General features: G+C 50.1%; 1 long non-coding RNA gene across 1 annotated transcript; it reads left to right on the forward strand.

Annotated features, from left to right (window-relative positions):
- Positions 1-1,246: 1,246 nt before the first annotated feature.
- LOC125084235 (uncharacterized) lies at positions 1,247-9,599 on the forward strand. Its single transcript, XR_007122554.1, has 3 exons — positions 1,247-2,070; positions 3,734-3,823; positions 9,245-9,599. It is a non-coding gene; the product is annotated as an uncharacterized LOC125084235 (long non-coding RNA).
- Positions 9,600-16,808: the final 7,209 nt, after the last annotated feature.

Raw genomic sequence — 16,808 nt, forward strand, 5'->3', positions numbered from 1 at the left:
CTGGCCTAATCCCTGCCCCCTTCGGCAGGAAGTTGCTCTTTTCTCCTCTGATGATAGTCTGCCAAAAGCAAAAAGTACCTGTTACAACCACAGATAATGGGGGAATGGCAGCCCAAAGGTGTGTGGTTGTGCAGAGAACTCAGTGGGGCCCCCCCAAATGACCTCACATCAAAATAAATAAAATAGTGGTGCTCGTCCTTGATGCGGACCATGGATGAGATTCTAATGTCAGGAAACAACGTCTTTAGGAAACTGTGTGGAGCTTATGGGTCTGTAATGTTCAATCTAAGTGAGAACAGGGTGCTGGCTGGCAAGTGCAGCCTCAGGATCCATCCCACTTTCCAACCCTTTCCAGCCTCTTTCCAACACAGGCTGCTTGGAAGTCTCTCCTAGGCTCCAGCTCCGGAGTTGTCCCTGGTCGGCTCTGGGGCGTCTTCCCGACCACACCCTCTGCCACGGCCACTACCTGCTCAGAACACAGCCTGGACAGGGAATCAGGCAGGGGCTGGACAGGTGACTCCCATGATAAGATATATGGTCCTTAAGCCCAGTGGCCCAGCCAGTTGCTTTGTGTGGATTACTTTTACAGTTTCTGCAAATGCGTAAGAGTTGACTTTCAAAAACATCCCCAGCTACCAATTTGCTCACCAAGCTCTCTGAGCATGGGGTTTAAATCATATCTCTAATCTCTAGCCAGAGAGGAGGGCCAGTGAAGCTCCCCACTGGCCAGTCTCTGACAGCAGGGAATGTGTGCATTGGTTGCCAGGAACCAGCAAGATCCCTGGGAATGGAACCGGATACTGGCTTCTTCCCATGTGCCCTTGGAAGCTGGAAACCAGAGAGCTGGTTAGAAGGACATTAGGACATTACCACAAGGGCAAACACAATTCTGTGTATCTGCACGGCTGTCTCCACCAACAGAGACTCCCTGAGGCCAGGCGCAGAGCCTTCAGCATCCCCTGTGCACATCTTAGCCCACAGAATATGTCCAGTTAGCAGGTGTTGATGGCGGACTCTTCCTTATACCTGCCCTTGTAAGATGTTTCCTTCCTCCGTACATTTGCTCAGGCTGACCCTGTACCCGAAGCGCCTTTTCTTTTTTCTTTTTTTTTTTTTTAAAGATTTTATTTATTTATTTGTTAGAGAGAGAGAGAGCATGAACACAGGCAGACAGAGTGGTAGGCAGAGGCAGAGGGAGAAGCAGGCCCCCCGCTGAGCAAGGAGCCCGATGTGGGACTCGATCCCAGGACGCTGGGATCATGACCTGAGCCGAAGGCAGCCGCTTAACCAGCTGAGCCACCCAGGCGTCCCATCGCCTTTTCATTTCATCCTAAATATCTATCAAGGTCCAGCTGCAGCCCCACCTCCTTCATGGCTCTTCACCGTGTCACACATGGCCCCTCACACACGTGTGCTCATTCAGGCTTGTGTCCATCTCACCAATGGGAAGCAGACTCAGAGGCATTTCATGGCAAGCGCAAGGTCACAGTGCTGTTAGATGGCAAAGAACTCAAACTCAGTTCATCTGATTCCAGGCTCTCTGCTCCCTACATTTCACAGATATCTTGACACTCTTCCCTGAGGCTTCGCAAAGGGTTTTATGGCCCTCCCAGCCTCATCTTAGGAATGATCAGGAAGATATGTGTTTGATGGGATAATTACTGACAGTAAAAGTTAACGTTCAACACTGGAAAGTGGCCCTTCCCTGGTGGGAGTTTCCCACTCTGACCACTGAGGCCGGTGTTGGGAGCTCCCAGGGCTGGGCATTTATAGCTCTGCGTGTTACAGTTCACTAAATACTCTCACATTCTTGAAAAGCTGGTTTTTTTCCTCTTGGGAGCGGCTGACTCTACCCTTTATGAGAATTCCAGTGCTGCCTGTGGTGCCCTGCCCATTGGGAAACACCTTACTGTGTCACCCTATAAAAGTCTGAGGCGGCCCCAGGAGGACCTCTGCAGCACAGCTCTCTCCCCGGGACGTGAGGTTCTGGCCACCCCGCCATGAGGCTTCTAGTTGTCTCCAGGCTGCTCTGCATCTTGCTCCTCTGCTTCTCCATCTTCTCCACAGAAGGTAGGGCCCTCTCCTGGGGCGCCGGCTCCTGAGCAGAAGGCAGGGCCTGGGGAGGTTGGAATCAGGTAACACCCGAGGGCAAGGCCCCCAGGAGGCAGGCCTGGGCCCGGAAAGACAGGCTCACCCTCCGAAATCTGTGGCACCTCTATCCACAGTGGCAGCACCACCCGATCTACACCCATAACCCCAGCTCCCCTAACACACACACACACACACACAAGCTATATAGAAAGTGATGTGATTACTGCAAGCACACAACTTCCCGGCAAGACTGATTCTTGCACCTGAATCCTACCTAGCTAGAAATGCTGGAGCCACTCTGCTGTACACATATCATGCTTTCAGGACAGGAAGTTGGAAGAGTGGACTGGCTGAGTCCGAACATCGCCAGATCTCATGCACAGCAACCACGTGCAGCAGACTCAGCAGACCGGATGCATGGGGTGGGGTGAGGGGACATGTTTTGTGTGTTAGCATGTAGGGGAGATATTCCTCGCACCTCTGTGGAAATGCATATTTTAGTCTCCTGCCTTTCTTGTTTCAAGTAACTATTTTGAGCTTTTTCTCTTGCCTCTCTCTTGCCTCCACTAGATCGTGCCTATTACTATGATTATCATTATTATTATTATTAGCAATTATGGTTATTTTAACATTTATTGGAGTTGGGGATACAGACATGTATAGAGATGGGGCAAAACACACCCATACCTTCATGACTCAAGAATACCATGTTCAACCTTTTATTTCTTTTTAATATTGCAGGCAAGCATTTTCTTTCTTGAAATTGATATATCTCTATATGTTCAATGCTGTATCTCTTTTGTTATCACTGTATTATTATAATCACCAAAGATACTTATGATTGAAATTATTCTGGAAGCATTTACACCAGAATATCAACAGCCATCGTCTCTGAGCTTTAGGATCATAAGAAGTATTGGTTTTCTAAAGTTTTTGCCATGAACGTTGCTGCATATGTAATATGGGAAACAGTGATTAGAATTGCTCGTCAGCACAGTCCAAAGCAATGCAGTCTACCAGACCTCGGATTTGGGGCCATGTGAGAGGCTGCCACTGTTACCTCAATGACAGCTCGTTGAAGATAAATACCTTTCCCCATAAAGTCTCTGGTCCATTTAGGAGCATCGCTGGCATAGGCTCCAACATGTGTTATTTAAGTAATATTTGGAGGTATAACATGCCATCCAGTGAATGTGTTATGATGAATTTCATGCTTTGACATTTAGATGGTTCACAACGTTGCACTGTTTTACGCATGCGGTAAAAAGCATATCTATAATATCAAACATGTCTTGTATTTAAGATTATTTTCTTAGGCTAGATGGCCAAAGGGAGAATACTGAGTTAATGGGCATAGACACTTTGAGCGATGGTGTTGTTTTTTGGACAGGAACGTGAGGAAGATGGTAGCTGCCCACACGGATTTTGTTCTTTCTGGAAAAAAATAAATAAATAATCACCCCCAGACCTACCCTTCCCCCCTCGGTCCTCCCATACCCTGGCCCATCCTGATTTTCCTTGAATAAATACTCCTGACCCCTGTACCTTGGGAGTGGAGGCATATTCAAGTCATTCCTTCACAGATCCCAATCCCATGGTGTCCCCTAAGGAAGGGTCTCTGCCCCTCTGTGTCCACCCTCAGGGAGAAAAAATTCTAGTCATCTCAGCAGGCCCTGGAAACGCAGACTGTGCTGTTCCCGAGTTCCTAACCCTGCCCTGACGACCCGGAAAGGTAAGCACCGCGCCCTGTCCAGATGGTTAAGAAGAGCTTCTGGGGAGGCCATGGGACAGGTGGTACATGTGGGTCAGCCCCCAGCTGTGCCTGACATGGAGTGGCCACAGCAGATGTGACCCTGGCCTCATGGAACTTCCTGTCTAATGCAGAGAACCATACCCTCCCCACCAATAAAAGTCAAAGAAGTAATCATTTTGAACCAAATACCTTCTGTCAAGAGAAAGAACAGAATGCAATTTGAAATGATACCAGGAACAACCCCTACCCTGGGTGGATGACATCAGAAGAGGCCACATTTGAGACCTGAAGAAAGGCAAGGAGTCAGAAGGAGGAATGTGGAGGGGAGTGTTCAGGCAGAGGAAGCAGCAGGCATGGGGGCCTGAGGTAGGCAAGAAGGGGCCATGGAAGACAGAAGAGAGGCTGGTGAGTCAGGGGGTGTCCACAGAAGCTACCACCCAAGGCAAGGCTGACCTCATGAGTTGGCACATGAAGAAAGGTGATCAGTAGGGGAATGGGATTCACAGGTTCAGAGAGTCCCGGGGTACAGGCTGGAAGTGCAGAGCTGGGTTCCATGCCAGGGTGAGGTCTTGAGGAACAAGACTGCCCTCTCCCACAAGGCCTGGCAGGGAGGCACTGGATGCTGAAGGAGACAAGCCCAAGGGGGCCTGCAGACCCCCAGTTTCCAGCACTGGCCTAGGCTGGGTGCCTGCTGGTGCATGCATGGTGGTTGCCTGGTCCCAGCGTGCAGTTAGCACCACTAGACTTCCACTGGCCTTCAGTAGAAGGGCCCCATGGCCCGGGGCAGGCAGAGTGCACAGGGGAAAGCAGCAGAGCCTTGAGCCACAGACCTGACACTAATCCAGGGCTCCTGCCCCCTACTCTCTGTAGCCTAAAGTCCCTCCCAGGGGTCTGAGCAGGCCCCATTCCTGCTGGCTCTCCTGGGGCCATGGCCCAGGGAGCCCATGACTGGAGTCAGAGCCTCCAACCCACCCCCAGCCAACTACTGAGAGTCCTGTGCCAGGGGAGCTTGGGTGTGAAGGAGAAGAAGGGAGGGAGACAGGATAGCTTAGTATCAGGCCAATTCTCTGGAGAAGCTGACAGCCCCTCCTTCCAAACTGGGATCACATGAATTTGGGGCGGGATAAAAATAACCAGTACTCACACACTGGACCCAAGTGTGAAGCACCCGCCCAGGAGAGGTGAGAGTAAGTCACTGACTGACAGACTGTGGCTCCGCTCCCTGCTGAGGCCCCAGCCGGTGGTGGTGGTGGTGGTGGTGGTGGTGGTGGTGGTGGTGGCGGTGGTGGTTGTGGAGGAAGAGAAGGAGGAGGAAGAGGAGGAGGAGGAGTGTTTCCACGAAATAAATAAGGCAAAACCCTAGGGAAGAGAGAGGTAGAGTCCTTCCCTGCTGAGTGAGCTCATCCCCAAACCCCTCCCCAGGATGTACTCACAGGCTGTAAAAAGAAGTTAAGGATGTGCACACACGCACACGCGCGCACACACACGGATATGCAAACGTGCACACACACAAACACACAGTTCCTAGGAGAAAAAGCCAGGTTAACTCCTTGTGCACAGTACAAGGGCAGCTGTTTTGTTAGTGATTCAACACTTTAGAATAATCTAGGTGCATAACTTCCATGTTGACTCTGGATTTCTCTCTCTCTCTCTGTATATATATATATATATACACACACACACATATATATATATATATATGTATACATACATATATATATATATATATATATACACACACACACACACACATATATAAAATTATTTATTTTTAATTTAATTTTTAATTAAAAATATATTTTTTAATTCAATTGCAGAAACTTGCAAACAACTTCGAACATAAAGAGCATAAAGGTCCCTATTATATAATCTCATTTAAATCCTCAGAACCACCCCCAGGGAATCATTGTCCCCCTTTTACAGATTGGGAAACTGACACTCAGAAAGAATCTGAGGCAGAGCCAGGAACCCGTGTCTATCCACCTCTTTCCACTGCAACAAATTGCCTCCTCCATAGAGAGCAGCTTTCCTGCAGTGATCTCCAGAAGACATGCCCATGCCCAAGACCTCAGATTGCCCCAAAGCAGAGCACCTTCTGGGCTGGAATCCCAGCTCCACCACCTGCTAGCTGCGTGCTCTTGAGCATGTCACCCAGCTCTGCTAAGCCTCAGTCTCCTCACCTGTGAAAGGGTATGATACTAGAATCTACCATGCCAGACTTGGGAAAGGAGTCAGTGAGGTCGTGACTATAAAGGCAGGTGTCTGTTGCTGTGGAGGAAGTCGGAGCCTTGCCAGGGCACCTGAAGAAGGCGGCCAGCGATTTCCACACTGAAAACCAAAGCCTAAGGTGGTTCCACCCGCCATTTTCCAGGCCCGACCCTGGGGCTTACACAATGCTGCCCAGTCAACAGCAGAGGGACTGGGGGAGCCAAGCTCGGGGAATTTGGCCTCTCTACTCCTGTTCCCTGACATATGAGTGTCTGTACACCTGTCTGTCTGAGGAGAAAATAACTGAGTGTGCCTAGAGGATGTCCCTGAGCTGACACCACCAGCTACGATACACACCACTCTTCAAACATCTTTCCAGGGCCTTGCTTCATATGCAAGTGCAGTGCTAGGCCTGTGGGCATTACTGAAAGTGGCAGGCACAGGACTATGGGTCAGTTCCACAAAACCAACACCCAAAATCGATGGGCTGAATGAATGGCCAATTTGCTAAATTTACTGCATTTACCAGTTTGCTAAAAAAGAAAAAAAAGCTCTTTCAAATTATTTGAAAAGTTGTGTATAAATCTGTATGGCAGCATATCATGGCAGCATTTTTTTTTTTTTTTAATGGAGTGTTCAGTTTGTGAACTCTGTTGGAGTTTGAGGGACATCAAGGTGAGGTGGTGCAGAATGACAGCTGTTTAGGCCCCACCTGGGGCCTCTATCAGGTCACTTTCCATCCAGGTGTCCTGAGGCTGTTGATGAGAAAGCTCTGGGGGGAAGGCTAGGAAGTCTTTCTGGAAGACCCCTGGAGCATGAGCATGTACCTGCCCCTCCCACAGACTGCCTGGGACCCAAGAGTTCCATTCCACCTTCCCTGTTTTGAAGACAAGCAAAATTACTTGACCCACAGTAAGGAGACAGGGTGGGATGGGCCCAGAGAAATTCTCCCCTACTATGGGGTTGTCCTTATCTTTGGGAAGGGGCCCAAACTGCAGAGACAAAGATTACCCACTGAGGACCACGAGTGTGATGACTTGAGGGTTTTGGTGACTTTGGGTGATACCTGGGTGGACACAGGGCCAGTACCATGGACCCTGGAAGGGAGGAGGTGAAGAGGGTGCCCTGTCTATCCTGTCCAGTGGGTCAGTCTATCAGAAGCTCTCATAGCAGTAGCCTGCTTCCTTGGGATTATACTTATGAGCCATAGCTACATAACAAAACACTCCCGGGGCAAGCTAGGTCATGATCTCAGGGTCTTGAGATCGAGTACTGCATCGGGTTCCCTGCTCAGTGAGGAGCCTGCTTCTCCCTCTCCCTCTGCCCCCACCCCCTGCTTATGCTCTCTCTCCCTATCTCTCTCTTAAATAAATAAAATCTTTTAAAAAAATTCCCAACTTCAGTGGCCCAAAGCAACATGTATTTCGTATTTTCCACGAATCTACAGGTCAGCTGAGCAGTTCTTCAGCTATGGTGATGTTGGCTGGGCCCTCTTACATGTTTGGGGGTTGGTGATCTGCAAATGTGGGATGGTCTCAGTCGGGCACCCGGACCCTGTTCCACATGGTCTCTTGTCCTCCAACAGGCTAGCTCCAACTTGTTCACAGAAGCTGCAGGGTTCCACCTATGTGAATGAGGGCACCCCAGGCTTCTTGAAGCCTCAAAACTGGCCCAGCTTTATCTCTGCTACATTCATTTGGTCAAAGCAAGTCACCAGGGCAGCCCAGCTTGAAGGAGCAGAGAAATAGATTCCATATCTTGGTGGAGAAGATACAAAATCACATTGTCAAAACAGGGTGGAGAATTGCAACTATATTTGCAATAAGTCAACCACTGTATTTATTGTAGGAACCAGAGAAGAGAGTCTTGGGGATCTGGAGGAGGTGGACAGGGGGTGGAAACAGGGTTTAGGAATCATGGTCCTCCATCAGAAATGCTGGTGAAAAATCCTCGCAACATGATATTAATAGAAAAGATAATTTCACACTGTATAATACTGTGACAATCACATTTGGAAGATGAAAGCACTTTCAAATAAGGAAAAAAAATACAAAGAAAACCACACCAATACTAGCACAGATTTATGGTTAAGATATGAGGCCATGAATAAATTATGATAATTAAATTTATTTTTTATAGTCAGTAGCTATATAGCAATTATTGTATAGCATTTACATCTGCTAACTCACAATAATTTTAAGAGTTAGATGTTATTACTGTCCCCACTTTTACAGATGAGGGGCCAAAGCATAGAGAGGTTGAGTCCTTGGTTGACGGTCACCCAGCTAGTAAGTAGGTGGTAAAGCTAGGGCTTTGAAACCAAACCCTCTGGTTCCAGATTCTGTTTTCAACTCTCACACCACTTTGCACATAGTAACAATCTGGAAACGGAAGGAGAAAAAAAAAAGAATAATCCCATCACAGTAACTCTGCTCATTCGTTTCTTTTGTTTTTATCTTAATGCAACCATGTTTCATTTTTATTGTATCTCATTTTTTTCATGTTAAAATGAACATTACATCATGAGCATTTTTCTTCCTGTTGCTACCTAGTCTTCATAATCACAGGGTTTTATCACCGCTAGCCATGTGCCATTGTAAGATACCACTACGAACATACTTTTTCTCCACTACACAATATTCAGCTTGTTTTCAGAAATTTTTTTCTGGTATTCAAAACCAAACTATAAACAACAGTTTGATGCCCGCGGGGCTTTTTCTTGTGCATTACTCCTCCCATAAGTGGAACGGGTCTGTCAAGACGCAAACACAGCTTTGAGACAACACGTTGTCTGCAACATGCTCTCTGGGAGGAGAGAGCCCGAGGGGTCCGAGGGCCTGCGAGGACATGTAGGTGCTCCCTCCTACCGCAGCCATCAGAACCACGCCTCCCAGACCCGTCAGCTTCGGTGGACTGTGCTCTTGACGGAGCCAGTTTAGCTCATAAGCCGCCTTCCCTCCATCTTCTGCCGGTAAATCAGATTTCTTGCTGATGCTACTAAAATAAACTGAACCAGTCATATTGGCCATGAAAGATCCCTTCGGGGCCTCCGGGAAGGAGATAAGCTTCTTGCCTTGATTTTTAAAAACTCTTTGTGCCTAGAAATGAACCTTACTTGTGTTGTCTCCTTTCTCCACCCCAATTCTGCCTGCCTCTCTGGCTGTTGTCTTGTCTGCACCATCACCTTCCCAGGGCGCCGTGTGAGGATCTGCAGACTGTGTAACTTCAAGCCAGAGTCCCGGCTTTGGGTGGTACCTGGGGCTCTTCCACAAGTGTAATGCTCTCCAGACAAGGCTGCATGCGGCTGAGACCCTCATGCCCAGTGCCCGAGACATCCAGAAGTCTCGGGTTCTCCCAGGATGCTCCTTTTGAAGCTGGGGCTGATGGCAACGATGTCAAGAGCTTTGGCCCATGGAAGTTTCTGCCCATGAACCACGAACCTCTTCTCTTAAAGACACAACATTTCTTGCCTGCTGTGTTGGACTGTACTCATAATGCCTTTTAGAAAAACCTGAACCAGAATTTTCTGAAAACCACAACATGAATACTAAGGTCAAAACTCTGGAATGCCTGTCTTGCTGTGGGACCTTGAACAAGTAAGTTAGCTTCTCTGGGTTCATGCTGGCTTCAGGGATGTAAAGTTCAGAGAGAAAAAAAAACCCTCCAGGGAAGAACCTTCAGTCACCGGCATCAGTGGGTTTCACTACCCTTTTCAACCTTCATAGCAGTGAGCTGGGAGGTTGGAGGGATTCACCTTGGGCAGGAAGGGCCCTGAGAAAGTTCTGGAATTCCCAGAGGCCAGTCCCAGTTGTGCCACCAACTTTAAGAGCTATTCAGGTCCAGCCCACCTGGTCTGAGTCCCCACCTGGCCCCTCCAGTGCGGATGGTCAAGATTCCACTGTGACGTGGGGCAGCTGCAGATCCAGACACTTTAGAGCCTGCTAGGGTGCAGGGTAACAGGCCCGCAAGAGCAGAGGCCAAGTCTGCAGAGGCTCCATCGTCCTGAGATACACATAGCCTCTATCCGTCCCACACCCGATGGCCCCTGGAGGAAACCCTTCCTAACTTCCTGATGTGAGTCCGCTGGAAAGCTCACAAATAATAAATAAATGCATAAAACCCATGGCACATCCCAGTTTGAGAAAGTCAACAATGGGGCCTGGGCCACAGCTTTCTGCTAGAGGAGACCCGTGCCCCGAAGCCTCTCCTGCAGGCCACCCCTTCATCACAGCAAAATCTAACTCTGCGAAGGGGTAGTGGCACTACTAACAATGGCAAAGGTCTTGGTCTGACACAACAGGACTCAAATCCCAGTCCTGTTCAGGATTTTCTGTGTGACCCGGGCAAGTCAGTTCCTTTTTCTGTAAACTGCGGAGCCCAGGACCCATTCGGAGGGCTGACAGGAGGCTCCCACATACAAATGGATGTAAAGGGCCCACAAAGGGGCTGGCACACAGACGGACTAGCTTCAGGAAGTCCCTGCCTTCCCTGCCCTCCCCCGGGGCTGAGCTTCTGCCCACAGTGAGCCCGGGCTCTGGAGCTGTGACTCAGATGGAACAGATGGCCCAGGTCTAAAAGGCTTATCTCTCTGTAAAGCTTCCTTCTTATCTGATTCTCCTGGCAAGGTGAGAAACCCCTCCCCACGCCTCCCCCATAGCCAAGTCTGTGAGTGCCAGGCCCACCAGGAGCAAGGCTGGTGGGCAGAGGTTCTCTGGCACGGGGCTCTGGGGACAGCAGTCCCAGGGCCAGCCAGAACCCTTACCTTGCCGTCGGCCAAATCTTTCACTTCCATTTCGGAGGCTGCATCCATGGGCTGGTTCATTCACTCACTCACCCATCCCCGTAGTAGGCAATGGTCAGACAGCGCTAGGTTCTGAGGCTCAGACATGAACCAATGTGGTCCTTGCGGGCTGAGAGGCACTGTGGTGTGAGCACTGGGGCAGAAACTGAGGGACGTGCCCAGAGACGGATGGGAAAAGATGACCTGACGCTTGAGTTGAGTTAGAAGAGAGTTCCAGCTGGAGAAGGGATGTGTGTGCCTAAGTACAAGCATGTGTAGATGTGTGCGTGTGTGTGTGTGTGTGTGTGCGTGTGTGTGTACGTGTGCCTGTGTGGGGCGGAGGGTGAAGAAGGGAGCAATCAAGGTCAGGCAGAAGACTTGAGTGAGGAGAATTCCCAGCAACTGGACAGCAGGATCAGGGGACAAAGGGAAAGCAGAGAATTCCATCTGGGGTGTCCAGACTGTCATTAGATGCTGGAAGTTTATCCTAAGGACGATGAAGAGCCTGAGGTATTTGCAAGCAGGAGGGAATGCAGAGAGGAAGGGCCATTAGGAGGAGATGGAATGAGCTAGAACCAAGGCAGGGCCATCGGCAAGGCACAGAGGAGAGGAATTAAAGGGTTCTGAGTACCAGCGGAGTGGCCTTACAGACTTGGTAGCTGGGTGGGCTGTGGACACAGGCCCATGGTGCACATTCCCGTGCTGGGACAGACCCTCACCAGGAACTCCTTTGACAAGGGGCACCACGCAGCTACCAGCAGGGGGACAGCTGACTATTCCACATCCTTGTCCCCGGTCCTTGTCCCCTTGTCCCTCTCTTCTCCATCACCACCACCCCCACCCCCCACCGTGCAAGACACAGATAAGACCTAACTAGACATGTGTGCTTGAGAGTCAGCCAGGAAGAACAATTCAGAGGCTGTGTGTCCACCACTGAGCGAAGTCTAGCCTTATGCTCAAGAAAGTACAAGCCCCAGGAGCCTCGGCGTCCTTGTCGGCAGGAAAAGACCAGTTTCTTAGTGTACACAAATAAAAAGAGGACACAACCAGCCACTGGGGAAAGGAGGAGGGTGTCTGTGGGGCAGGAATGCAGCACCTGCAGCTCTGAGCCCCCTTGCCCATCCTACCTGAGACCAGCCCCAGGTAGGATGGGCAAGGACCTTCAGGGACACCAGCCCCTCAGAGCAGCCCAGGCCAAAAGTGGGAGGCACAAAAGGGAGCTGAGGGCCCTGCTCCTGCCTGCCGCCCTCCAACTCCCCATCTCTTCTTCCTCTGGGAAGTGAGGGAAAGTGTAAGACCCTCTCCCAAGCAGAGATTCCCATGCAGACCTGGAGGCTGGCCAGAGGCCAAAACCTTTCCTTCCCACTCTCTCCCCTGTGGGATGTCACCTCCAGAAGTTGCACCATGAAGAACGTCACCCTCGAAGGGTAGATCGAGTCTACGGGGAATGTCTGATGAATAAGGTTATTTAAGACTACTGGGGATCCTGGGGTGCCTGGGTGGCTCAGTGGGTTGGGCCTCTGCCTTCAGCTCGGGTTGTGATCTCAGGGTCCTGGGATCGAGCCCCGCATCGGGTTCTCTGCTCGGTGGAGAGTCTGCTTCCCCCTCTCTCTGCCTGCTGCTCTAACTACTTGTGATCTACCTGTCAGATAAATAAATAAAATCTTAAAAAAAAAAAAAAAAAAAAGACTACTGGGGATCCCATGAGTACTCCAAACATCCAGAAATGACTCAGATTTATAAAACTCGAATTCTTATTTTGCCCTTAATTGACTCCCTGAAGAACCTAGACAGAGTGGCTGCTGGCACTAGTGTCACCATGGCAGAGTCCCCATGGCAACCCCCTGGCTGCGGAGGACACATGACATAGGTGACAGAGCACAGGCTTCACAGATGTGGGTTCAAATGAGGGTCCTGTCAGGTGCCGACTGGGTGACATCAGGGAGGTCAGGTGTCCTCTTGGAGCCCCAGATTCCCCACCTGTAAAATGAGGCTGACCCCCTGTCACACAGGGCTGCTGGGGAGACTAAAATAAGAAGTGCCTGGCTCTGAAATAGAAAAGCCGAATGGTGGTTGCAGACCTGCTTCCACCAAACTAGACAGATACAGCTCTCGGCCCCGTCCCCACCGCCATTCAGGATAGGGTCCTCCTGGACCGATCTCTTCCCTGGCTCGCTGCATGCCCTTCACAGCCCTCCATGCTCACCCGCTCTGCTGACTCGGCTCCGAGCTGATTTGGGGGCAAACTGTGCAAGGCAGACCACCTTCTGGAGCACGGCAGAGGCCACACCCAGACTGGCTAATGGTCACGAGGGACCCCCCCACGTGACTTCCCTGACTGACTCCACAGCATCATAAAACTTCTAGGGTGGGAATGTGTCCAGGCTTCTAGTCTGCTGTCCCAAGCAGTGGCTGGACCTTGCCTGTTGACTAGCAGCTTTGTACCATGTAGACAGGTCCAGAGGCAACTGGCAGACTTGTTATCAACAGCTCTGCCTCTGGAAAAGATCTTCGGCTCATCTGTTGTTTAATCTGTCAAACCGCACTGCCCCTGAGGAGTTGCAAAGTGTGAACCAGAAGGTGGGAAAGCAGAACAGAAAAATAGGTTCTTCTAAACATCAAAAGGCAGCCATGTCACTTGTTCAATTCAGTGTTTATTATTATTTTTAAAGATTTTATTTATTTGTTAATTTATTTGACAGAGAGCAAGAATAAGAGAGCACAAAGCAGGGGGAGCAGCAGAGGGAGTGACAGAAGGAGAGGAAGAAGCAGGTTCCCTGTTGAGCAAGCAGCCAGACACAGGGCTCTGGGATCGTGACCTGAGCCGAGGGCAGACACTCAAGCAGCTGAGTCACCCAGGGGCCCCGTCAACGCAGTATTCAGAGACACTGTGGGTGTGAGCTCGTATCCCTGTGTGGCAGTCTCCAGCACTCTCTGCTGCCTGTCCCTCAGCCTCTTTACACCCTAGCCTCCTGCCTGGCTCAGCAGGCATTCAGTGGATGCTCATGCCTACCACAGTCTACCCACTTAAGGATGGATGGAGGGGGAAGGAGCATGTCAATTGCATGCAGACGATTAGCTACTGACTAGAATCAAGAAGCAAGAGTTATGATGTCATCGGGGACCTTGTCATGCATTCATTATTCAGTCACTCCTTCAGCTGGTCAACAACTACCCACTGAGGACCTACTATGTGACAAACCCTGTGCAGATACAGAAGAAACCTACGTGTGACACCGTCTCTGCTCTAAATGGTTCACAGCACTCCGTGGGAGATAACAAGGCAGACAGATTACAGCACTAAAGTTTTTTTAAAGACCCTGTCAATGTCCCAAGTAGGGACCAATTCCTCTTGGGGGCAGAAGATGCCAGAGGGAAAAACTCTTCTGGAGGAGAAGACATTCTCTGCTGTGTCCCTACCTAGACTTAACCAGGAGGCAGGCTGGATGGCAGAGGAGAGTAATGTGTCGTGAAGACAGGTGACATCAGGATGGAGCTTCTGCCCATGTGTGTGAGTGTCAGTGACCAAGAGCCAGCATTACAACCCAGGAGTCCAAACCAGTGGGTACTAGTACCAACGAGATGGGGACTGGGGAACAGGCGGCAGCCCTAGACTCCTGCCTAGTACCTGAGTTAGGGGGGCAGGCAGCGCCTTAGACAGATAGGGGAAGAATCCCATCTACATGCTAGAGAAAACGGAGACAACCACCCTACACCTGGCCTGGACAGAGCAAGGGGACAGGGAAGGCCACATTTCTGAGTAGATGGTGTCCCGGGCTCCCAGGGCTCTCAGCTACTAACCCCAGAGCCCACTGCTATGGCAAAAGATTCCCATCTTCCTGCCAGGTGGGTACACCCTGATCCACAACCACAGAGGACAGTTGTCAGGACCTCACCTGGGCTGGGACAAGTTGGGCATCTGTCCTAGTGTGGGCACAAGGGAGCAAGGCTCCATGGGTTAGCACATTCAGGTAGGTCATATGGGGGCAAAGAAGCTGTAAGAGCCTGGGTTAGTGTGTTGGCAGCTAGAGGAAGCACACACTCGCATGCCCAGGCTGGCAGCTAACACTTGAATTCCCACTTACTGACAGCTGGACCAGCTATTGTAAATCTGCCTGAGGAAATGCTGTCAGGACAGGACCAAGAGGTGAAATTGATTTGATGCCTTAGCTAGGAGGCCCTGTAGAGAGGGAGCTCAGCACCCTGCCGGGGTAATAGACACATGGAGGACAAGGTAACGTGTCCAAGGCTGCCCAGGATCGGCAGATGAGAGCCAAGCCGTGTGTCTCACAGCAGGCGAGCCCTTCCCAGCTATGACACACTGAGTCCTCCACAGAGCCTCTCACTCCTCCGCACTAAAGGTCAAGACCAGGGTCCATGATGAGAACCTCCATGAATTACTGCTGTTCTCCCAGGTTCTCAAATGTTCTGTGGACAGGGATCGATCTGCAGAGACCAGCTTGTGCTGGTTTACCCCAGACCTTCCTAGTTTGAGCACTGAATGTCCCACATCCCTGGAAACCCCCTCAGTCCCAGGCAAACCAGGACAGCTAGTCCTTCTCCCAGATCTGAGCCTATACAATTGAAAGGGGAGGTGGCCTCTTTAAGGAAAAAAAATAGATGTAAACCACAAGTAGAGGTAGACTATGGAAGAGATGTGTGAACCGGGGGCCCCAGAGCTGAAGCTTCAGTAGCTTCATGGTCATCTCCCTCTATCATGGAAAGTTTCAACTACTTTTGGAGCCAGCCCAAACTGGATGTGACTCTAGGCTCTGTCCCTCACCGGCGGTGTGAAACTGGGCAAGTGACTTACCCTCTCTGTGCTTTACTTCTTCCTTTCCAAAGCAGGGACAATCACATCAGAAGAGGTCATACTGTGTGTAAACCTGGCGATTCGCAGACCTGTACCCCTGGGGATAAAAATATATGTTTATAAAAAAAAATAAAATTTAGGGGCGCCTGGGTGGCTCAGTGGGTTAAGCCGCTGCCTTCGGCTCAGGTCATGATCTCAGGGTCCTGGAATCGAGTCCCGCATCGGGCTCTCTGCTCAGCAGGGAGCCTGCTTCCCTCTCTCTCTCTCTCTCTCTGCCTGCCTCTCCATCTACTTGTGATCTCTCTCTGTCAAATAAATAAATAAAATCTTAAAAAAAAATAAAATAAAATTTAAATTCCATTGGAAAGAAAAAAAAGAAGAGGTCATACTGATTACAGGAAATAATATGGGTGACCACACACACACACACACACAGCATGTGGGAATGTGCCTTTGCTATCCCTCTCTAGTGCAAGTCTGCTGACTGAGTGAACTGAGGCCAGAGAAGTCAAGGCACCAGAAACAAGTGATGAGGAAGGAGGCAGACAGGCCACAGGGAAAGCTGCTTTGCTCAGCACACGGGCAAGATGTTGGCCCCAGGACACACTTGCTCTGCCTCCAGCCCACTGAGTCACTGACAGAAAGTCCCAATCTCCTCATCTCTATGCAGACTTGTGAAAGCTTGCCTTGGCCTTGTCCCAGTATTTTGTGACCAAAAGATGCAGAAATGTCTGTGCAATTTAAAGTGCATTTTCCAGGGTCATGTGGGTGGCTCTGTTGGTTAAGCATCTGACTCTTGGTTTAAGCTCTGGTCATGATCTCACGTAGTAGCTCCATGCTCAGTGGGGAGTTTGCTCCTCTCCCTCTCTCTTTCTCTCCCCCAGCTCACTTATACATGCATGCTCTCTCTCAAATAAATAAAATACAGTGCATTTTAAAAAATTATTTTAAAAAAATGCATTTTCCAGCCAAAGGGCCAAACCCATGGAGATTCAAGAAGGGTTCTGGTTAACTGGGCCTGAAAATTGCCCAACACTGTGGGATTACTGATTCATCTCCTTGTTCTGAATCCCTAACTCTTGCCAACAGTAGATCAAGGAGGGTTGGCCCAGGGGGATGGGTGATGTTCTACTCTGATGAAGGGCCCTGGGGAGGAATACCAA

This window comes from Lutra lutra, chromosome 14 (genome assembly GCF_902655055.1).
Source record: "Lutra lutra chromosome 14, mLutLut1.2, whole genome shotgun sequence".
Classification (NCBI taxonomy): domain Eukaryota; kingdom Metazoa; phylum Chordata; class Mammalia; order Carnivora; family Mustelidae; genus Lutra; species Lutra lutra.